Below are 23,750 nucleotides of genomic sequence, written 5' to 3'. Positions count from 1 at the left end.
GGCCTGCAGGGACTGACTGGACCTCCCAGTCACCACCCATTTCAATTCCTCCAGCCACTCCCTTTCTGACATGACAATGCTTGGCCTACTCCATTGCCACAAAGAATCAAACTGAAAATTGGAGGAACCACACCTTATCTTCTGTCGGGGCAGCCTACAGCCTGGATCCCTAAACATTGCGTTCTTCAATTTCAAACAACCTCCCTCCTCATCCCCTGACTCAGTTTTCAGCCCCTCTCCCTCCTTTCCATTCCTCTGACTGACCCTTCCTATCAGCTACCAACCAAATTCATTCCTCCCATCGACCAACCAACTCTACGCGTGTTCACTGATCCCTACCTAATCAGTCCACCTCTTTCCCTGCCACCCAAACCACCACCACCCCTTCCCCTCCCCCCCTTTTTTTATTTGCAGCTCCCCTTACACCCACCCCCAGTCCTGAAGAAGGGTTAAATCTGAATCATTGACTTCATCGCCTGATGCTGCCTGGCTTGCTGTGCTCTTCCAGCCTCCTGCTTGTCTACCTTCGATTCCAGCATCTGCAGTTTTCTTTTGTCTGTAACTAATGCTTGTAATGAGACAGTGATAGGTACCTCAGAGGTAGTAACCACGGGTTTATTCAAAGTGCAATGTGTGACTCCAAGTTAGGGAAGCAGCAGTACTAAATGGACAAGGAAATAAACCACCCATACAGAGCAGCAAAGACTAAATAACATAAATGACAGGAGAGACCAGTGACCGGCTAATGGAAAAATAAGGGGAGATGCTGGAATCACATCACTGCTTATAGCAGGAATGTAAATATCAAACCAGACTCATGAAATAATAAAGTATCACCGCAGGGATCTGTGCCACTGATCAGTAAAACTATAGCCTCCTACTTATCCTATCTGTGCCCTTCATGATTTTATAAACCTCTGTAAGGTCACCCCTCAGACTCTGATTCTACAGGGAAGATAGCCCCAGCCTCCCTGTATAGCTCAAACACTCCAACCCTGGCAACATCCTTGTTAATCTTTTCAGAATCCTTTCAAGCTCCAAAAACTCAAGTATAGGATACTTATCTTTATTAGTCAAGGCATTGACTATAAGAGCAGGGAGTTTATGCTGGAGCTTTATAAGATGTTAGGCCCCAGCTGAGGCTCTGGTCCCTGCACTGCAGGAGGTGTGTTTTAATGTACTAAGGGTGTAAAGGACATTCCAGGATGCTGCCTGGTCTGAAGCAATTTCAGCTATGAAGAAGAATTAGATAGGCTGGGGTAATTTCCCTTAGAGCAAAGAAGGTCCTGATTGAGGTGTAGAAAATTATGAAAAACGATCAATAATCTGTGGCTGTAGATCTAAAATAAAGAGCTGGGGGATTATATGGAATTTAAGGAACAATTTTTATCCCCAGAGGGTGCTGTGTATCTGGAATGCACTGCCTGGAAGGATGGTGGAAGCAGGACCATCACACCATTTAAGAAGCCTTTACACAAGTATTTGAATCACCATAGCGTACAAAGCCAAGTGCTGGGAAATGGAATTACAATATGAGGCAGCACAGTGGCTCAGTGGTTAGCACGGCTGCCTCACAGCACCAGGGACCTGGGTTCGATTCCAGCCTCAGACGACTGTGTGGAGTTTGCACATTCTCCCCCTGTCTGTATGGGTTCCCTCCGGGTGCTCTGGTTTCCTCCCACAATCCAAAGATGTGCTAAATTTTCTATAGTGTTCAGGGATGTGTAGGTTAGGTGCATTGGTATGGGGTAAATGTAGAGTAATAGGGAAGGGTCTGGGTGGACTACTCTTCGAAGAGTCAGTGTGGACTTGTTGGGCTAAATAGCCTGTTTCCACATTAGACATTCCAAATAGATAGGTGCTTGATGACTTGTACAGACATGTTTGGCCAAAGGGTCTCATTCAATGCTGTAAACCTCTATGGCTCTACAATTCTATAACTTATCTAACTGCCCATTGAAAAACTTCAATTGCTTTTCCAAAACATACGTACTATATCCACTTTTCATTGTTGATCTCAGATTTACTAACCTGCCCAGACGCTCCCACTTTAACGGAATTACTTGCAACCAAGTTCTACCCAGTATTGCATACTTTGTATAATCTACATCATACACACTTGGCTCAGCTTTGAAGTTGCACCTAACCTTCAATTTTCCAGTAAGGTTAATACCATCCCCTGTGTAACTAATACATTTGTTTCCTGCTTCTAACAGGTAAATGAGCCAAATTGGCTTTGTCGAAAGCCACCACTATCATTGCTACGCTGGACCCTGTATTAACCCCCATGGCTAACAATATTACCCACTACTTCTATTGGAACTTCTATTATTAAAACTTCAATCAAGAACAGAAATCATTGGAGAAACTCCATCGATCTGGCAGCAGGTTCAGACGTTTACGTTCTGAAGAATGGTCATTGGACTCAATGCATTAACTCTGCTTTCTCTCCACAGATGCTTCCACACCTGTTGGGTTTCTCCTGTAATTTCTGTTTTTGTTTCAGATCCCAAGCATCTGCAGTCCTTTCTTCTATATTTTTAATAGTTTCAGGATAAATTTTCAACTTAGCATAGACATATGCATCAGCAGCATTCTCACTCCCACTACTATCCATGCCTTCCATCTAATTTGTGAACATCTTTATTGTGATCTTGTTTGTTTATTCTTTGCCTCTAGTTACTCGTGTGTTTCTGCTGAGCCTTTGATTCCAGCTTTGTCACTTCCTCTAAATGTCTGTTTTCTCGGTAATGTCTGTAAACAAACACCGGTCGAGCTGGGGATTGTTTTATATCAGAGGCATGAGTTTTACCTGGCTCTGCTGACTTCCTTAGTTGTGAATTCCCTCATTGCATTCTATAAATGTTGTTTAATATGAACTTCCATCTAATCCTCCTTGAGCAAGTGCACACCTTGTACATGGTTGTTCATTTCTCATCACTTGTGTTCTCCCTGATATTACCTCACTTGCGAATGTACAGTCTATTGCCCCGAAATACCCTCAGGTCTGCACTCACTCTTCCCATCACAGCTTCAGTGATGTGGATTAACCCATATAGTAACGCAGAGGTGGGAAAATGTTTCATGTTGGAAGGCTGCATTATGTTAGTTGTAATCTAATAAGGCCGCATCCAAGAAACTTCAATTATATATTCTTCAAAATTCACATTATTTTGTAAAAATCTAACTACTAATTTTCTTTTACTCTCTGATATTTTAAATACATTCATTTTAAGATTAAAATAAAAATAATAAAGGACGAAAAAAACATATTAATAAAAAATAAAATATTTGTTCTGCAAAATTTGGTTTCAAAAGGCCACACACCATGGCCTAGAGGGCCGCAGGTTCCCCACCCCTGGACTAACATGTAAAATCTAATAGATTTTCATAGTGACAACTGTTTAAACTGCACAATGTAATCACTGGTAAACTGTTCACACTTTCAACAAAATGTTTTTTTTATTTCTCTGCCATTGTTGCTGGTATTTCTTCCGAGTGCAGCCCAATCTTCAAACAGTCATATCATTTGCTGCAAGATATGTCTGTCAAAACCAAGTGTCTCACTACTCCATAGTAATGTTTACAGAGTTCAGTAGAATAACCTCCATCTGCAGGGTATTTGGTATTTCATCTGAATAAGGCACGTTCAGCAGTTTGAAATAGCATACAGCTCGGACTACTCAAAGTAGTAATCCTAATCTGCGTTACCTTCATGATTTGTTGAAAAACATGGCAAAGATTGATGGGTTGGCATGGAATTTGAACATGGTATGCCCTGCTTTTTTCTTCAATGTCTATATTGGATCATATTCAATGTCAATTCGGTGGACCAAAATGTTTCCAAGAAGAACACACTTTGTAAGTTCCACAGTTTACTAAGAACCAAAAAATAATACACAATTGCCTTGGTACAGACAGGCACAACATTCCTCAGCCCAGCAGAATGAGCAGTGCCAACCACTTCTAAACTGTTACAATGTCGGAGCCAGTTGCCTACGTAGACTCCTAAAGTAAAACAAAAACAGCAAGCGCTAGAGAAACTCAGCATTTCTGGCAGCAACTGTGGAGAGGGAAAGAGTTAATGTTTCAAGTTTAATAACCCTTTCTCCAAGCTGAAACGTTCTGTTTTGGTTTCACATTTCCAGCATCCACAGAACTTTATTTTCAACTTCCAAAGTGATATCCATGTACACAATGCTGACCCTAAATCCTGACATTGGCCAAATATTGGACTCTCTTCCATGGTCCAAAGACGTGCAGGTTGGGTGGATTGACCATGCTAAATTGCCCAGAGCATCCAAGGATGTGCATGGTATGGGAGATGCAGAGTTAGGGTAGGGGATTGGGTCTGGGTGGCATGCTCTTTGCAGGATCAGTGTGGACTCGATGGGCTGAATGGCCTGCTTCCACACTGTAGGGATTCTATGATGATTCTAATTAAATTTCAAACCCAATTCTAAATTGAAGGTCAAGATTACAAAGCAAGTTACGAGACTAGAAGCAAGGCGAGCAGAGCAGATATTTAGTTAACAGAAGCAGCAAAAATGATCAGAATCCGAATAGCTTTTACTGTCACATGCACTCAAATGAGTAAAGTGAAAAGTTTGTAATGTCACCTCTCTGCACCATCTTAGGTACAGGGCACCTAGGTACATACTTTAAGTGTTTCACAGAATTGAAATAGTAAAAAAATTAGCGTAAGAATACAGTTTAGAAGTTCAGACTGAGAATAAGAGGTATCTATACAGTACTCAAGTTATACTCCTATTCCTACATGTGTCTGTGCCCACGAGGCACATTGCCTCCATGCGCTGACCTCCATCGATACTCGCTCTGTTCCTGCCTTGTGCTATGGCCCACGACCCAACGTGCTCGTTCGTCTTCTCGCTCCAGGGCTCATCCTGTACCCACTCTGCTCCCTGCTCCGAGATTCAGCCTGTGACCCACTCTGCTCTCCGCTCTGGGATTCAGCGCATGACCCACTCTGCTCCCTGCTCCGAGTTTCAGCCTGTGACCCTCTCTGCTCCGGAATACAGCTCGTGACACACTCTGATCCCTGCTCTGAGACGTGGCCTGTAACTCGCTCTGCTCCCCACTGAGGGACGTGGCCTGTGATCCGCTCTGCTCCCCGCTGTGGGACATGGCCTGTGACTCGTTCTGCTCCCCGCTGTGGGACATGGCCTGTGACTCGCTCTGCTCCCCGCTGTGGGACATGTCCTGTGACTCGCTCTGCTCCCCACTGTGGGACATGTCCTGTGACCCACTCTGCTCCCCGCTGTGGGACATGGCCTGTGACTTGCTCTGCTCCCCGCTGTGGGACATGGCCTGTGACCCGCTCTGCTCCCCGCTGTGGGACGTGGCCTGTGAACCGCTCTGATCCCCACTGTGGGACATGGCCTGTGACTTGCTCTGCTCCCCGCTGTGGGACATGGCCTGTGACCCGCTCTGCTCCCCGCTGTGGGACGTGGCCTGTGAACCGCTCTGATCCCCACTGTGGGACATGGCCTGTGACCCGCTCTGCTCCCCGCTGTGGGACGTTGCCTCTGACTCTCTCTGCTCCCCGCTGTGGGACGTGGCCTGTGACTGGCTCTGCTCCCTGCTGTGGGACATGGCCTGTGACTCACTCTGCTCCCTGCTGTGGGACATGGCCTCTGACACACTCTGCTCCCTGCTCCGAGACGTGGCCTGTGACCACAGGCCTACTTCCTACTGTGGGACCCGGCCTGTAACTCGCTCTGCTCCCTGCTCTGAGATAGGCCTGTGACCCACTCTGCTCCCTGCTGTGGGACGTTGCCTGTGACCCACTCTGCTCCCCGCAGTGGGACGTGACCTGTGACCCAATCTGCTCCCCGCTGTGGGACATGGCCTGTGACTCGCTCTGCTCCCCGCTGTGGTACCTGGCCTGTCACCCAATCTGCTCCCTGCTCAGGGACTTGGCCTGTGACTCACTCTGCTCCCCGCTGTGGGACATGGCCGGTGACCCACTCTGCTCCCTGCTGTGGGACATGGCCTGTGAGTCGCTCTGCTCCCTTCTCCGGGACATGGCCTGTGACCCGCTCTGCTCCCCGCTGTGGGACATGGCCTGTGAACCGCTCTGATCCCCACTGTGGGACATGGACTGTGACTCGCTCTGCTCCACGCTCCGGGACGTGGCCTGTGACTCGCTCTGCTCCCCGCTGTGGGACATGGCCTGTGACTCGCTCTGCTCCCCGCTGTGGGACATGGCCTGTGACTCGCTCTGCTCCCCGTTGTGGGACGTGGCCTGTGACCCAATCTGCTCCCCGCTGTGGGACATGGCCTGTGACTCGCTCTGCTCCCCGCTGTGGGACATGGCCGGTGACCCAATCTGCTCCCTGCTGTGGGACGTGGCCTGTGACTCACTCTGCTCCCCGCTGTGGGACATGGCCGGTGACCCACTCTGCTCCCTGCTGTGGGACACGGCCTGTGAGTCGCTCTGCTCCCTGCTCCGGGACATGGCCTGTGACTCGCTCTGCTCCCTGCTCCGGGACATGGCCTGTGACCCGCTCTGCTCCCCGCTGTGGGACATGCCCTGTGACTCGCTCTGCTCCCTGCTCCGGGACATGGCCTGTGACTCGCTCTGCTCCCTGCTGTGGGACATGGCCTGTGACCCGCTCTGCTCCCCGCTGTGGGACATGGCCTGTGACTCGCTCTGCTCCCTGCTGTGGGACATGTCCTGTGACCCACTCTGCTTCCCGCTGTGGGACGTGGTCTGTGACCCAATCTGCTCCCCGCTGTGGGACATGGCCTGTGACTCGCTCTGCTCCCTGCTCTGAGATAGGCCTGTGAACCACTCTGCTCCCTGCTGTGGGATGTTGCCTGTGACCCACTCTGCTCCCACTGTGGGACATGGCCTGTGACTCGCTCTGCTCCCTGCTGTGGGACATGGCCGGTGACCCACTCTGCTCCCTGCTGTGGGACACAGCCTGTGAGCCGCTCTGCTCCCTGCTGTGGGACATGACCTGGGAGCCGCTCTGCTCCCTGCTCCGGGACATGGCCTGTGACTCGCTCTGCTCCCTGCTCCGGGACATGGCCTGTGACTCGCTCTGCTCCCTGCTGTGGGACGTGGCCTGTGACCCGCTCTGCTCCCTGCTCCGGGACATGGCCTGTGACTCGCTCTGCTCCCTGCTGTGGGACATGGCCTGTGACTCGCTCTGCTCCCTGCTGTGGGACGTAGCCTGTGACCCGCTCTGCTCCCCGCTGTGGGACGTGTCCTGTGAACCGCTCTGATCCCCCCTGTGGGTCATGGCCTGTGACTCGCTCTGCTCCCCGTTGTGGGACATGTCCTGTGACTCGCTCTGCCTCCCCACTGTGGGACATGTCCTGTGACCCACTCTGCTCCCCGCTCTGAAACATGGCCTGTGACCCACTCTACTCCCCGCTGTGGGACATGTCCTGTGACTTGCTCTGCTCCCCACTGTGGGACATGTCCTGTGACCCACTCTGCTCCCCGCGGTGGGACATGGCCTGTGAGTCGCTCTGCTCCCTGCTCCGGGACATGGCCTGTGACTCGCTCTGCTCCCTGCTCCGGGACATGGCCTGTGACCCGCTCTGCTCCCCGCTGTGGGACATGCCCTGTGACTCGCTCTGCTCCCTGCTCCGGGACATGGCCTGTGACCCACTCTGCTCCCTGCTGTGGGACGTTGCCTGTGACCCAATCTGCTCCCTGCTGTGGGACATGGCCTGTGACTCGCTCTGCTCCCCGCTGTGGTACCTGGCCTGTGACCCAATCTGCTCCCTGCTCAGGGACTTGGCCTGTGACTTGCTCTGCTCCCCGCGGTGGGACATGGCCTGTGACTTGCTCTGCTCCCCGCTGTGGGACATGGCCTGTGACCCGATCTGCTCCCCGCTGTGGGACGTTGCCTCTGACTCTCTCTGCTCCCCGCTGTGGGACGTGGCCTGTGACTGGCTCTGCTCCCTGCTGTGGGACATGGCCTGTGACTCAATCTGCTCCCTGCTGTGGGACATGGCCTCTGACACACTCTGCTCCCTGCTCCGAGACGTGGCCTGTGACCACAGGCCTACTTCCTACTGTGGGACCCGGCCTGTGACTCGCTCTGCTCCCTGCTCTGAGATAGGCCTGTGACCCACTCTGCTCCCTGCTGTGGGACGTTGCCTGTGACCCACTCTGCTCCCCGCTGTGGGATGTGGCCTGTGACCCAATCTGCTCCCTGCTGTGGGACATGGCCTGTGACTCGCTCTGCTCCCCGCTGTGGTACCTGGCCTGTGACCCAATCTGCTCCCTGCTCAGGGACTTGGCCTGTGACTTGCTCTGCTCCCCGCTGTGGGACATGGCCTGTGACCCGCTCTGCTCCCCGCTGTGGGACGTGGCCTGTGAACCGCTCTGATCCCCACTGTGGGACATGGCCTGTGACCCGCTCTGCTCCCCGCTGTGGGACGTTGCCCCTGACTCTCTCTGCTCCTTGCTGTGGGACATGGCCTGTGACTTGCTCTGCTCCCTGCTGTGGGACATGGCCTGTGACTCACTCTGCTCCCTGCTCCGAGACGTGGCCTGTGACCACAGGCCTACTTCCTACTGTGGGACCCGGCCTGTGACTCGCTCTGCTCCCTGCTCTGAGATAGGCCTGTGACCCACTCTGCTCCCTGCTGTGGGACGTTGCCTGTGACCCACTCTGCTCCCCGCAGTGGGACGTGGCCTGTGACCCAATCTGCTCCCCGCTGTGGGACATGGCCTGTGACTCGCTCTGCTCCCCGCTGTGGTACCTGGCCTGTCACCCAATCTGCTCCCTGCTCAGGGACTTGGCCTGTGACTCACTCTGCTCCCCGCTGTGGGACATGGCCGGTGACCCACTCTGCTCCCTGCTGTGGGACATGGCCTGTGAGTCGCTCTGCTCCCTTCTCCGGGACATGGCCTGTGACCTGCTCTGCTCCCCGCTGTGGGACGTGGCCTGTGAACCGCTCTGATCCCCACTGTGGGACATGGACTGTGACTCGCTCTGCTCCACGCTCCGGGACGTGGCCTGTGACTCGCTCTGCTCCCCGCTGTGGGACATGGCCTGTGACTCGCTCTGCTCCCCGCTGTGGGACATGGCCTGTGACTCGCTCTGCTCCCCACTGTGGGACGTGGCCTGTGACCCAATCTGCTCCCCGCTGTGGGACATGTCCTGTGACCCACTCTGCTTCCCGCTGTGGGACATGGCCTGTGACCCGCTCTGCTCCCCGTTGTGGGTCATGGTCTGTGACCCGCTGTGCTCCCCACTGTGGGAGGTAGCCTGTGACTCGCTCTGCTCCCCGCTGTGGGACATGGCCTGTAACCCGCTCTGCTCCCCGCTGTGGGACATGGCCTGTGACCCTTTCTTCTCCCCGCTGTGGGGCATGGCCTGTGACTCGCTCTGCTCCCCGCTCTGGGACATGGCCTGTGACTCGCTCTGCTCCCCGCTGTGGGTCATGGCCTGTGACTGGCTCTGCTCCCCACTGTGGGACATGGCCTGTGACTCGCTCTGATCCCCACTCCGGGACGTGGCCTGTGACCTGCTCTGCTCCCTGCTCCGAGACGAGGCCTGTGACCACAGGCCTACTTCCTACTCTGGGACATGGCCTGTGACTCGCTCTGCTCCCTGCTCTGAGATAGGCCTGTGACCCACTCTGCTCCCTGCTGTGGGACGTTGCCTGTGACCACAGGCCTACTTCCTACTGTGGGACCCGGCCTGTGACTCGCTCTGCTCCCTGCTCTGAGATAGGCCTGTGACCCACTCTGCTCCCTGCTGTGGGACGTTGCCTGTGACCCACTCTGCTCCCCGCAGTGGGACGTGGCCTGTGACCCAATCTGCTCCCCGCTGTGGGACATGGCCTGTGACTCGCTCTGCTCCCCGCTGTGGTACCTGGCCTGTCACCCAATCTGCTCCCTGCTCAGGGACTTGGCCTGTGACTCACTCTGCTCCCCGCTGTGGGACATGGCCGGTGACCCACTCTGCTCCCTGCTGTGGGACATGGCCTGTGAGTCGCTCTGCTCCCTTCTCCGGGACATGGCCTGTGACCTGCTCTGCTCCCCGCTGTGGGACGTGGCCTGTGAACCGCTCTGATCCCCACTGTGGGACATGGACTGTGACTCGCTCTGCTCCACGCTCCGGGACGTGGCCTGTGACTCGCTCTGCTCCCCGCTGTGGGACATGGCCTGTGACTCGCTCTGCTCCCCGCTGTGGGACATGGCCTGTGACTCGCTCTGCTCCCCACTGTGGGACGTGGCCTGTGACCCAATCTGCTCCCCGCTGTGGGACATGGCCTGTGACTCGCTCTGCTCCCTGCTCCGGGACATGGCCTGTGACTCGCTCTGCTCCCTGCTGTGGGACATGGCCTGTGACCCGCTCTGCTCCCCGCTGTGGGACATGGCCTGTGACTCGCTCTGCTCCCTGCTGTGGGACATGTCCTGTGACCCACTCTGCTTCCCGCTGTGGGACATGGCCTGTGACCCGCTCTGCTCCCCGTTGTGGGTCATGGTCTGTGACCCGCTGTGCTCCCCACTGTGGGAGGTAGCCTGTGACTCGCTCTGCTCCCCGCTGTGGGACATGGCCTGTAACCCGCTCTGCTCCCCGCTGTGGGACATGGCCTGTGACCCTTTCTTCTCCCCGCTGTGGGGCATGGCCTGTGACTCGCTCTGCTCCCCGCTCTGGGACATGGCCTGTGACTCGCTCTGCTCCCCGCTGTGGGTCATGGCCTGTGACTGGCTCTGCTCCCCACTGTGGGACATGGCCTGTGACTCGCTCTGATCCCCACTCCGGGACGTGGCCTGTGACCTGCTCTGCTCCCTGCTCCGAGACGAGGCCTGTGACCACAGGCCTACTTCCTACTCTGGGACATGGCCTGTGACTCGCTCTGCTCCCTGCTCTGAGATAGGCCTGTGACCCACTCTGCTCCCTGCTGTGGGACGTTGCCTGTGACCCACTCTGCTCCCCTCTGTGGGACATGGCCTGTGACTCGCTCTGCTCCCCGCTGTGGGACATGGCCTGTGACTCGCTCTGCTCCCTGCTGTAGGACATGGTCTGTGACCCGCTCTGCTCTCCGCTGTGGGAGGTAGCCTGTGACTCGCTCTGCTCCCCACTGTGGGACATGGCCTGTAACCCGCTCTGCTCCCCGCTGTGGGACATGGCCTGTGACCCACTCTGTTCCCCGCTCCGGGACATGGCCTGTGACCCGCTCTGCTCTCCGCTCTGGGATGTGGCCTGTGAACCGCTCTGATCCCCACTGTGGGACATGTCCTGTGACCCGCTCTGATCCCCACTGTGGGACATGGCCTGTGACCCGCTCTGCTCCCCGCTGTGGGAAATGGCCTGTGAACCGCTCTGATCCCCACTGTGGGACATGGCCTGTGACTCGCTCTGATCCCCACTCCGGGACGTGGCCTGTGACCTGCTCTGCTCCCTGCTCCGAGACGTGGCCTGTGACAGACCACAGGCCTACTTCCTACTGTGGGACACGGCCTGTGACTCGCTCTGCTCCCTGCTCTGAGATAGGCCTGTGACCCGCTCTGCTCCCTGCTGTGGGACGTTGCCTGTGACCCACTCTGCTCCTCGCTGTGGGACGTGGCCTGTGACCCAATCTGCTCCCCACTGTGTGACATGGCCTGTGACTCGCTCTGCTCCCTACTCCGGACATGGCCTGTGACCCGCTCTGATCCCCGCTGTGGGACATGGCCGGTGACCCGCTCTGCTCCCTACTCCGGACATGGCCTGTGACCCGCTCTGATCCCCACTGTGGTACATGGCCTGTGACTCGCTCTGCTCCCCGCTGTGGTACATGGCCTGTGACCCGCTCTGCTCCCCGCTGTGGGACATGGCCTGTGACTCCCTCTGCTCCCCACTGTGGGACATGGCCTGTGACTCGCTCTGCTCCCCGCTGTGGGACATGGCCTGTGACCCGCTCTGCTCCCCGCTGTGGGACATGGCCTGTGACTCGCTCTGCTCCCCGCTGTGAGACATGGCCTGTGACTCGCTCTGCTCCCCGCTGTGGTACATGGCCTGTGACCCGCTCTGCTCCCCGCTGTGGGACATGGCCTGTGACTTGCTCTGCTCCCCGCTGTGGGACATGGCCTGTGACCCGCTCTGATCCCCACTTTGGTCGCAGCCTATGACCCCTGCTGTCGCTCCAGAACTCAGCCCACACGCTCTCTGCACACCCAGGCTCCAGCCTGGACTCATCTCCCTTTGTTTCACCTCCATACTGCAAATAGGGTATTGTAGTTTCAGAAGTTGGGGTGGAGAGGGAGAAGGAAAACTGCAAGGAGGCAAAAAAAGAAAGGAAAAGGAAATGGTGAACAGAGGAGTTCCAAATGGAGCGTCCTACTGTGCAGTCGTCTTGGATTGCAAAGTGTTGTAAAGTTGTATGCCAACGCTGCCAACGTATTGTAACTGTTGGTTACTCCCAGAACCATCTGAGATTGGTTTACTACCAACAACTGCGTCAAATTATATAACTATGTGGGGAAGGATGCCCACATGAAGATAGACTGTCAGGAAATGTTTATTACTTATTACTTCGTAGCTAGTTTCATGATTTCTAATGTACATGTGAGTAAACATGAAGCAGGAGCACAAAATGCTCTTGAACCTCGCCAATTTTAATAACTAATGAGAAAAGCAAAAGTGAAGATCACGAGCACCCAATGACGTAAGATTAGATGTGGCATCCTGTGTCAGACTTGGGCAAACAGAACATAGTTATTTAACATATTGACAGAATTCTTTTACTGATTGCCTGAAAGCTGTTTCCAAGTTTTCATGTTAATTAAGAGCAGATTGTGTCAATCTTTTCGACTACAATCAGAAAATGAAATATCAAAAATATTTTATACATCAATTTCAAGATGTAAGAATTTAGCTTTATCTCAGTTGTAATTATGTGGAACGTGGAACAGTTGTGCAACCAGTCTAGAGTGAAACTAACTGAAAGGGTTTACAGCTCATGCCAAAATGGAGATAGCTCTTGCAAAAAAAAACCCGAAGAAATGCAGATGCTGGAAATCAGAAGCAAAAATAGAAATTACTGGAAAAACTCAGCAACTGACTGAGTTTTTTTGAGCAAGTTACCAAAAAGATTGATGAGGGCAGAACAGCAGACTTTGTTTATTTGGATTTTCGTAAAGCATTTGACAAGGTATTCATCTCAGACAAATTACCAAAGTTAGGTCTCATAGTATTCAGGGTGAGCTTGCCAATTGGATATATAATTGGCTCAACAGCAGGAGACACAGAGTAATGGTGGAGGGTGGCTTTCCAGACTGGAGGCCTGTGAGCAGTGGTGTTCCACAAGGATCAGTTCTGGGCTCTGTTTTGCTTGTCATTTATTTAAATGATTTGGATGAGAATATAAAAGGCATAGTTGTAAGTTTGTGGATGACACCAAAATTGGTGGAATTGTAGACAGTGAAGGAGGTTTTCTTGGATGACAAAGGGATCTTGATCAAATGGGTCAATAGGCTGAAAAATGGCCAATGGAATTCAATCTGGATAAATGCGAGGTATTACATTTCGGTACAACAAACAAGGGCAAGGCTTATACAACTAACAGAGTCTAGATTAGATTTCTGCTCCTCGGATGCTGCCTGACCTGCTGTGCTTTTCCAGCACCACTGTAATCTAGATCCTGATTTCCAGCATCTGCAGTCCTCACTTTTGCATTATACAATTAAGAGTAGGGCCTTGGATAGTGTTGTAGAACAGAGGGTCATAGGGGTACAGGTACATAATTCTTTGAAGTTTGCATCACATATAGATAGGATGGTTAAAAGGCGTTTGGCATGCTTATCTTCATTGCTCAGTCCTTTTGAGTATAGAAGTTGAGAAATCATGTTGAGGTTGTACAGGACATTGGTGAGGCCTCTTCTGGAGAGCTATGTCCAGTTCTGGTTGCCCGGTTATAGAAAGGATATTATTAGAAAGGATATTATTAAGCTGGAGAGGATTCAGAAGAGATTTACCAGGATGTTGCTGGGTATGGAAGGTTTGAGATATGATAAAAGGCTGGATAGGCTGGGTCTTTTTTCACTGGAGCGCAGGAGGTTGAGAAGCGATCTGATATAAGTTTATAAAATAATGAGGGGCATAGATAGAGTTAGTGGGAATTGTCTTTTCCCTCGGATGAGGGATTTCAAGACGAGGGGGGCACATTTTTAAGGTGAGAGGAGAGAGATTTAAACAAGATGTGGCAGGTAATATTTTACACAGAGGGTGGTTTGCGTGTCGAAATAATTTGCTGAGGAAGTCATAGAGTCATATAGATGTACAGCATGGAAACAGACCCTTCGGTCCAACCCGTCCATGCCGACCTGATATCCCAACCCAATCTAGTCCCACCTGCCAGCACCCGGCCCATATCCCTCCAAAACCTTCCTATTCATATACCCATCCAAATGCCTCTTAATGGTTGCAATTGTACCAGCCTCCACCACGTCCTCTGGCAGCTCATTCCATACACGTACCAACCTCTTTGTGAAAAAGTTGCCCCTGAGGTCTCTTTTATATCTTTCCCCTCTCACTCTAAACCTATGCCCTCCAGTTCTGGACTCCTTGACCCCAGGGAAAAGACTTTGCCTATTTATCCTATCCATGCCCCTCATAATTTTGTAAACCTCTATAATGTCACCCGTCAGCCTCCGCGCACCAGGGAAAACAGCCCCAGCCTGTTCAGCCTCTCCCTGTAGCTCAGATCCTCCAACCCTGGCAACATCCTTGTAAATCCTTTCTGAACCCTTTCAAGTTTCACAACATCTTTCCGATAGGAAGGAGACCAGAATTGCACGCAATATTCCAACAGTGGCCTAACCAATGTCCTGTACAGCTGCAACATGACCTCCCAACTCTTGTACTCAATACTCTGAGCAATAAAGGAAAGCATACCAAATGCCTTCTTCACTATCCTATCTATCTGCGACTCCACTTTCAAGGATCTATGAACCTGCACTCCAAAGTCTCTTTGAGAGAAAGTGAGGGCTGCAGATGCTGGAGATCAGAGCTGAAAATGTGTTGCTGGAAAAGCGCAGCCGGTCAGGCAGCATCCAAGGAACAGGAGAATCGATGTTTCAGGCATAAGCCCATCTTCAGGAAGCAACACTCCCTAGGACCTTACCATTAAGTGTATAAGTCCTGCTAAGATTTGCTTTCCCAAAACGCAGCACCTCGCATTTATCTGAATTAAACTCCATCTGCCACTTCTCAGCCCATTGGCCCATCTGGTCCAGATTCTGTTGTAATCTGAGGTAACCCCCTTCGCTGTCCACTACACCTCCAATTTTGGTGTCATCTGCAAACTTACTAACTGTACCTCTTATGCTTGCATCCAAATCATTTATGTAAATGACAAAAAGTAGACGGCCCAGCACCGATCCTTATGGCACTCCACTGTTCACAGGCCTCCAGTCTGAAAAACAACCCTCCACCACCACCCTCTGTCTTCTACCTTTGAGCCAATTCTGTATCCAAATGGCTAGTTCTCCCTGTATTCCATGAGATCTAACCTTGCTAATCAGTCTCCCATGGGGAATCTTGTCAAACGCCTTACTGAAGTGCATATAGATCACATCTACTGCTCTGCCCTCATCAATCTTCTTTGTTACTTCATCAAAAAACTCAATCAAGTTTGTGGGACATGATTTCCCACGCACAAAGTCATGTTGACTATCCCTAATCAGTCCTTGCCTTTCCAAATACATGTACATCCTGTCCCTCAGGATTCCCTCCAACAACTTGCCCACCACCGAGGTCAGGCTCACCGGTCTATAGTTTCCTGGCTTGTCCTTACCACCCTTCTTAAACAGTGGCACCACGTTTGCCAACCTCCAGTCTTCCGGCACCTCACCTGTGACTATTGATGATACAAATATCTCAGCAAGAGCCCCAGCAATCACTTCTCTAGCTTCCCACAGAGTTCTCGGGTACACCTGATCAGGTCCTGGGGATTTATCCACCTTTAACCGTTTCAAGACATCCAGCACTTCCTCCTCTGTAATCTGGACATTTTGCAAGATGTCACCATCTATTTCCCTACAGTCTATATCTTCCATATCCTTTTCCACAGTAAATACTGATGCAAAGTATTCATTTAGTATCTCCCCCATTTTCTGTGGCTCCACACAAAGACCACCTTGCTGATCTTTGAGGGGCCCTATTCTCTCTATAGTTACCCTTTTGTCTTTAATATATTTGTAAAACCCCTTTGGATTCTCCTTAATTCTGTTTGCCAAAGCTATCTCATGTCCCTGTTTTGCCCTCCTGATTTCCCTCTTAAGTATACTCCTACTTTCTTTATACTCTTCTAAGGATTCACTCGATCTATCCTGTCTATACCTGACATATGCTTCCTTCTTTTTCTTAACCAAACCCTCAATTTCTTTAGTCATCCAGCATTCCCTATAGCTACCAGCTTCCCTTTCACCCTGACAGGAATATACTTTCTCTGGATTCTTGTTATCTCAGTTCTGAAGGCTTCCCATTTTCCAGCCGTCCCTTTACCTGCGAACATCTGCCTCCAATCAGCTTTCGAAAGTTGTTGCCTAATACCATCAAAATTAGCCTTTCTCCAATTTAGAACTTCAACTTTTAGATCTGGTCTATCCTTTTCCATCACTATTTCAAAACGAATAGAATTATGGTTGCTGGCCCCAAAGTGCTCCCCCACTGACACCTCAGTCACCTGCCCTGCCTTATTTCCCAAGTATAGGTCAAGTTTTGCACCTTCTCTAGTAGGTACATCCACATACTGAATCAGAAAATTTTCTTGTACACACTTAACAAATTCCTCTCCATCTAAACCTTTAACACTATGGCAGTCTCAGTCGATGTTTGGAAAGTTAAAATCCCCTACCATAACTACCCTATTATTCTTACAGATAGCTGAGATCTCCTTACAAGTTTGTTTCTCAATTTCCCTCTGACTATTGGGGGGTCTATAATACAATCTCAATAAGGTGATCATCCCTTTCTTATTTCTCAGTTCCACCCAAATAACTTCCCTGGATCTATTTCTGGGAATATCCTCCCTTAGCACAGCTGTAATGCTATCCCTTATCAAAAATACCACTTCCCCTCCTCTTTTGCCTCCCTTTCTATCCTTCCTGTAGCATTTGTATCCTGGAACATTAAGCTGCCAGTCCTGCCTATCCCTAAGCCATGTTTCCGTAATTGCTATGATATCCCAGTCCCATATTCCTAACCATGCCCTGAGTTCATCTGCCTTCCCTGATAGGCCCCTTGCATTGAAATAAATGCAATTTAATTTATTAGTCCTACCTTGTCCCTGCCTGCCCTGACTGTTTGACTCACTTCTGTTCTCGGCTGTACCCATGTCAGATCGATCTCTTTCCTCACTATCTCCCTGGGTCCCAGCACCCCCATCTTACTAGTTTAAATCCGCCCAAGCAGTTCTAGCAAATTTCCCTGCCAGTACATTAGTCCCCTTCCAATTTAGGTGCAATCCGTCCTCCTTGTACAGGTCACTTCTACCCCAAAAGAGATTCCAATGATCCAAAAATATGAATCTTTCTCCCATACAGCAGCTCCTGAGCCATGCATTCATCTGCTCTATCCTCCTATTCCTGCCCTCACTAGCTCGTAGCACTGGGAGTAATCCAGATATTACTACTCTCGAGGATCTCCTTTTTAAAATTCTACCTAACTCTCTGTAATCTCCCTTCAGAGTCTCAACCTTTTCCCTTCCAATGTCGTTGGTTCCAATGTGGACAATGACCTCCTGCTGGCCCCTCTCCCCCGTGAGAACATTCTGCACCCTCTGAGACATCATTGATCCTGGCACCAGGGAAGCCACACACCATTCTGCTTTTTCTCTGCTGGCCACAGAAATGTCTGTCTGTACCTCGGACTGGAGAATCGCCTAACACAATTGATCTCTTGGAAGCCGATGTACCCCTCGTTGCATTACAGCCAGTCTCAATACCAGAAACTTGGCTGTTTGTGCTACATTCCCCTGAGAATCCATTTTCCTGTTGGATATGGGTACAATTACAATGTTTCAAAGACATTTGAACAGGTGCATGAATAGGAAAAGACTGGAGGGATATGGACCAGGAACAGGCAGGTGGGACTAGTTTAGTTTGGGAATATGTTTGGCATAGACTGGTTGGACCAAAGGGTCTGTTTCTGTACTGTACATCTCTATAAGTCTGGCAACATCACTGGAGAGAAAGAAGAGTTGACATTTTGGGTCAAGTGACCCTTCTTCAGAATGGAGATAAATCTTGCACTTATCCTGAATGTATCACATTATGTTATGAGGCACTTCACAGTATCGCAAACTTTGCGGAATAACCACCTTATTAGGTATTATAATATCCCTGTGTATTCTGTTAGATTCTGACAGAAGTGCAGCAAGTCACCAAGCTGTTTGTGATGTTAAAGTTTTGAGTTCAAGTACCACACCAAGACTTCTAATAGAGTCATAGAGATGTACAGCATGGAAACAGACCCTTCGATCCAACCCGTCCATGCTAACCAGATATCCCAACCCAATCTAGTCCCACCTGCCAGCACCCGACCCATATCCTTCCAAACCCTTCTTATTCATATACCCATCCAAATGCCTCTTAAATGTTGCAATTGTACCAGCCTCCACCACTTCCTCTGGCAGCTCATTTCATACACGTACCACCCTCTGTGTGAAAAAGTTGCCCCTTAGGTCTCTTTTATATCTTTCTGCTCTCACCCTAAACCTATGCCCTCTAGTTCTGGACTCCCCCATCCCAAGGAAAAGACCTTGTCTATTTAGCCTATCCATGCCCCTGATGATTTTATAAACCTCTATACAATCACCCCTCAGCCTCTGACGCTCCAGGAAAAACAGCCCCAGCCTGTTCAGCCTCTCCCTATAGCTCAGATCCTCCAACCCTGGCAACATCCTTGAAAATCTTTACTGAACCCTTTCAAGTTTCACAACATCTTTCCGATAGGAAGAAGACCAGAATTGCACGCAATATTCCAACAGTGGTCCAATCAATGTCCTGTACAGCTGCAATATGACCTCCCAACTCCTGTAATCAATACTCTGACCAATAAAGGAAAGCATACCAAACTCCTTATTCACTATCCTATCTATCTGTGACTCTACTTTCAAAGAGCTATGAATCTGCACTCCAAGGTCTCTTTGTTCAGCAACACTTCCTTGAGCCTTACTATTAAGTGTATAGGTCCTGCTAAGATTTGCTTTCCCAAAATGCAGCACCTCGCATTTATCTAAATTAAATGCAAGGTGCCGCATTTTGGAAAGCAAACCTTAGCAGGACTTACAGTATACACTTAATGGTAAGGTCCTGGGGAGTGCTGCTGCTTCTTGTTATATATTCTGAAGCTGGAACTTCATTGAACATATTTCTTACATGTGGATGGTGGATGAATAAACCTGCTCAGTATCAGACTTCAGTGCAATACTGTGGCAACCTGAATGTATATTCATTTATATTTCCTAGCTGTTTATGAACAATATAACAATGTAACATTCCTCTTTTAAAAAAGATTGATGCCAGGAAATCTCTTCCAATATAACTTTTATGCAATTTAACTTTTTTATTATATTGCATAAAATAAGAAAGAACATACAACAGTTTTCACTATATTTTGTAACAAGATAGATGTGACAATAAATAAATCAATCAAAGATTAACAATCGACTTCTGCTTCAGCTTCAGCTTGGTTGTGTTGGCATCACAGATCCATATTCCACTCGCACCGATGTGCATATCACCGTCTAAACCAGGCATGACCTACGAGATGTTACTGAGGTAAACAGAGATGTTAAGGCAAAGGAATCAAGTGTTATTGGGAATGTGGAATTCAAAACATAAACAGATTGGCCATGATCTTATTGAAAGCGGTTGAATGTCTTGCTTGTGCTCCTAATCTGAATGTTTGTGGTCCTGATAATGAAAGCTTTAAAATGGAAATAATCTAAAGTGGGTCTTGAAGATTTGAAGTGGTGAGACTGTCAGTATTTCCTTCAGCAGCTTGTTTCATTGTAGGAACGTCCTTGAGAGGAATGATTGTTGCACTGTCTTGAAACAACTGGTTTTTCTGGTTCGTCTTTTGTCGTTCTCAGAGGTGGGCCTTCAACAAGACGTTACTTGTTTGGCAACTGGCCACTCGATAGTGAGAAACTCACCACTTTGCTCATGAAAAGCATGATAGATAGAGCAAGATGCTTTCAACCTTAAGATTTGCCTCATGGGACTTCTCATCTGATTCTGCCCATGTCACTCAGACCCTGATAAGGTTCTGCACATAATTTTTAAAATTTTATTGAGAACTTCCTTTCCTTGGTTTTAAGTTTGTTCCAGTCCTTCTCATAGCTGGAGATAAGGATGCTGCTTCTTTCTTCATGCCACCCCTGGTCCTCAGCTTCCACTCCACCAAACTCCGGATACAGCGCATCATCCTCTGACATTTCCGCCACCTTCAATCAGACCCCACCACCAGAGATAGATTATCCTCCTCACCCCTTTCAGCATTCTGCAGAGACCACCCCCTCCACAACTCCCACCTTCAGTCCACGCCCCCACCAACCTACGTTCCACTCCCAGGACCTTCCCTTGCCACCGCAAGAGGAGTGAAACCTACGGCCACACCTTCCCCTCACCTTCGTCCAAGGCCCCAATTTTCACATCCGGCAGAGATTTTTCTGCACATCCAAACACCTCATCTACTGTATTTGTTGCTCCCGATGTGGTTTCCTCAATATTGGGGACACAGGAAGCCAGCTCACGGAATGGTTCAGAGAACATCTCCACGACACATGCGTCAAACAATCCCACCGCCCTGTGACTGATCATTTCAACTCCCCCTCCCACTCTGCCAAGGACATGCAAGTCCTGGGCCTTCTGCACCACCAAATCCTAGCCACTTGACGCCTGGAGGAGGAACGCCTCATCTTCTGCCTTGGGACCCTCCAACCATACAGCATCAATGTTGATTTCACCAGTTTCCTCATTTCCCCTCCCCCCACCTTATCCCAGATCCAACCCTCTAACTGGGCACCACCCCCTTGGACTGTCCTATCATGTCCATCTTCTTTCCCACCTATTTGCTCCATCCTCCCCTCCGACCTATCCACCTATGTCACCTCCCACCTGCATCTACCTATTGCCTTCCCAGCTATCTCACCCCCACCCTTCTATTTGTCTCTCAGCCCCCTTTCCACCACCCATCCCCCCCACATCCCTGATGACAACCTTATGCCCAAAACATTGACTCTTCTGCTCCTCAGATGCTGCCTGACTAGCTGTGCTTTTCCAGCACCATACTTTTTGACACCATGTTCTCTGCAGGGAGAGGTGAGAGGTTTCTTTGGTGGTTGAAAACATGAACAGTCCACGTTTATCCAGGGCTTCTGCTAAAACATTCAGCATTTGCTCCTATTTTTCTTGCATTGACAATGACATTAAGTTAAATTAAGTTAATCAAATAATGACTACTAAAATGTTTAAGCTACTTTCTTATTCCTTGTTGTTTTTTCTTGCACTCCTATGAGGGTGTTTTTTTCCTTTTTGCTCTGGGTTGATGTTGCTCCTATTATGTCAGCATATGGAGTCTGACTTAGGATGCCTTTTAATGCTTTGCTGAGCTTGCCAGTTGTGTCAGTATCATTATGTTGGGGTTTAGAGAAGATTCCTATTGTATGATTCCCTCTGGTTTATAATTGATGGCATAATATTTGAAAGACAACTAAGATCTTCATGTTCTAAACCATGGCCATTGGTTTGCCCATCTTTCTCAGGTTCTCAGCCTGCTCTCTCAGCTGCTCTTGGCCTTGTCTCTCAGCCTGGTCTCTCGGCCTGGTCTCGCAGCGGCTCTCAGCCTGGACTCTTGGGGGTATGTCGGTCAGTCTCATGGTGGTGTCTCAGCTCGGTATGTGAATGGATCCTGCCTGGGTATGTTCCTGACACTGCAGGACATTGCAGAGGCAACAGTTTCAACAGCAACGACGGTATGTGCAGGGGCAGCTTCGAGAATAGACAGGTCTCCCTGAAGAGCGAGATAAACAGAGGACTCATCAAAGACTGTTGAACTTTTAACTTATTCCTTTATTTTCCTAATTTAAACTATGAAAGATTTAAATGTAATCTACAACCTATTTTTTGACTATTCTATGAAGTAATGCTTAACTTTTTAACTCTTGTTTCTCTTATTACTTTGTACCTAAGCTTTTTTTTGTACCTAGGTACCTAAGATGGCACCATGTGTGGCGACATTATATATTTTTCATTTACTCCTGTACTTCTTTACTTTGGTACACGTAACAGTAAAATCTAAAATCTAAAAAAACTGAGGAAGCCTTTCCGAATTGACAATGCTGGCTGTAGCTAAGTTTCTTTCCCTTGAAGGCTTTCTAGGTTACGTAGCTTTATTAATACTTCATGTCAGCTGTTTTTTCCCATATAGTTTGAAAATTTACCTTTAGGATGCAAGCAGTTTCTGTCTGCTTTCTCCTAATGCCTTTGATCTCATCACCATGACATCTCCTTCACCTCACTGTTTACTGAGCTAAGTGGCAGAGACCAGATGAGAGCAGGGCCATTTGCTTCAGTGAAACACTTGTGTAACCCTTTACTCTCTGTTGCTCCCAGCTGTCAAATCTCGGTTCCTTTGTGTGCCACTAGCCATGATATTGTGCAGTTTCACAACAGCTTTCCTTAGGTAACGATTTTCTTACAAAGTTTCACAAAAGATCTGGTAAAGTCTGAGTGCGATGACGTAACTGTTATTTTTTATCACTCTGGTATCAAGCTTCAGTTTCAGCTTTATAGATGTGATCGAATTTCACAACATTGTCAGGATTGAACTGAACAGATGATTTCTGTTTCCTTCTCTGGAAACACTCACATCCAGATATTTGGACAGTTGGATGGTTCCCGTGCTTATCGTGTTCTTGAACTCATCACCACCTTTCAACTTGTGATGGTTTTTGTTTTCCTTTATGTTCATTCTCTGCCACTGATTACTCATTTCCATCTTCCTTCTTTGTTGTTTACGGTGGCACGGTGGCACAGTGGTTAGCACTGCTGCCTCACAGCGCCAGTAGACCTGGGTTCAATTCCCGACTCAGGCGACTGACTGTGTGGAGTTTGCACGTTCTCCCCGTGTCTGCGTGGGTTTCCTCCGGGTGCTCCGGTTTCCTCCCACAGTCCAAAGATGTGCAGGTCAGGTGAATTGGCCATGCTAAATTGCCCCTAGTGTTAAGTAAGGGGTAAATGTAGGGGTATGTGTGGGTTGCGCTTCGGCGGGGCGGTGTGGACTTGTTGGGCCGAAGGGCCTGTTTCCACACTGTAAGTAATCTAATCTAAACACCTTTTCCTTGTAATTGGCTTTTTACAAATTCTGCAGTTTGATTCACATTTGAGACATTTCCTTCAACTTGTGAATTTGTAGTTGCCTCACAGTTCCTGCACATCTTTCTGTTCTGCCCGTTGTGCATTCGGTTGTTGCTGTTTCACTGCATCAACACTGCTGCCTTTCACATTGCTTCATTGAAGACCAGCCATTTGGGTGCTCATGTCTTCATCTGTTTACTCGTGCCTCCCTGTGCTTTGCCAGTGTCTCCAGGCTGTGATTTATCCTTTCAAATCTTTTTCTACTTCCAACTGTGCAGAACCACAAAGGAGCTCGTCTATTAATTCTTAACAACACTGATAAAGGCAACAGAAAATGTAAATTCACAGAAACTCTGTAAATTCTGTGAATTTACATTTTCTGCTGCCTTTATCAATTGTATCAGGC

The 23,750-nt window shown here is 49.5% G+C and overlaps 1 long non-coding RNA gene across 2 annotated transcripts in view; it reads right to left on the bottom strand.

Moving 5' to 3' along the window:
- Positions 1–21,247: 21,247 nt before the first annotated feature.
- Positions 21,248–23,750, bottom strand: part of LOC148152189 (uncharacterized) — a 37,556-nt gene continuing 35,053 nt past the window's right edge. For both annotated transcript variants that reach the window (XR_015757893.1, XR_015757892.1), the window contains exon 3: positions 21,248–21,998. This is a non-coding gene — a long non-coding RNA (uncharacterized LOC148152189). The remainder of the gene's footprint in view (positions 21,999–23,750) is intronic.

This window comes from Chiloscyllium plagiosum, unplaced genomic scaffold (genome assembly GCF_037043375.1).
Source record: "Chiloscyllium plagiosum isolate Xiang-an unplaced genomic scaffold, Cpla_swu_hap1 HiC_scaffold_1, whole genome shotgun sequence".
Lineage (NCBI taxonomy): Eukaryota > Metazoa > Chordata > Chondrichthyes > Orectolobiformes > Hemiscylliidae > Chiloscyllium > Chiloscyllium plagiosum.
The sequence above is the reverse complement of the archived record's forward strand: the minus strand, read 5'-3'. Positions and strand labels throughout refer to the sequence as shown.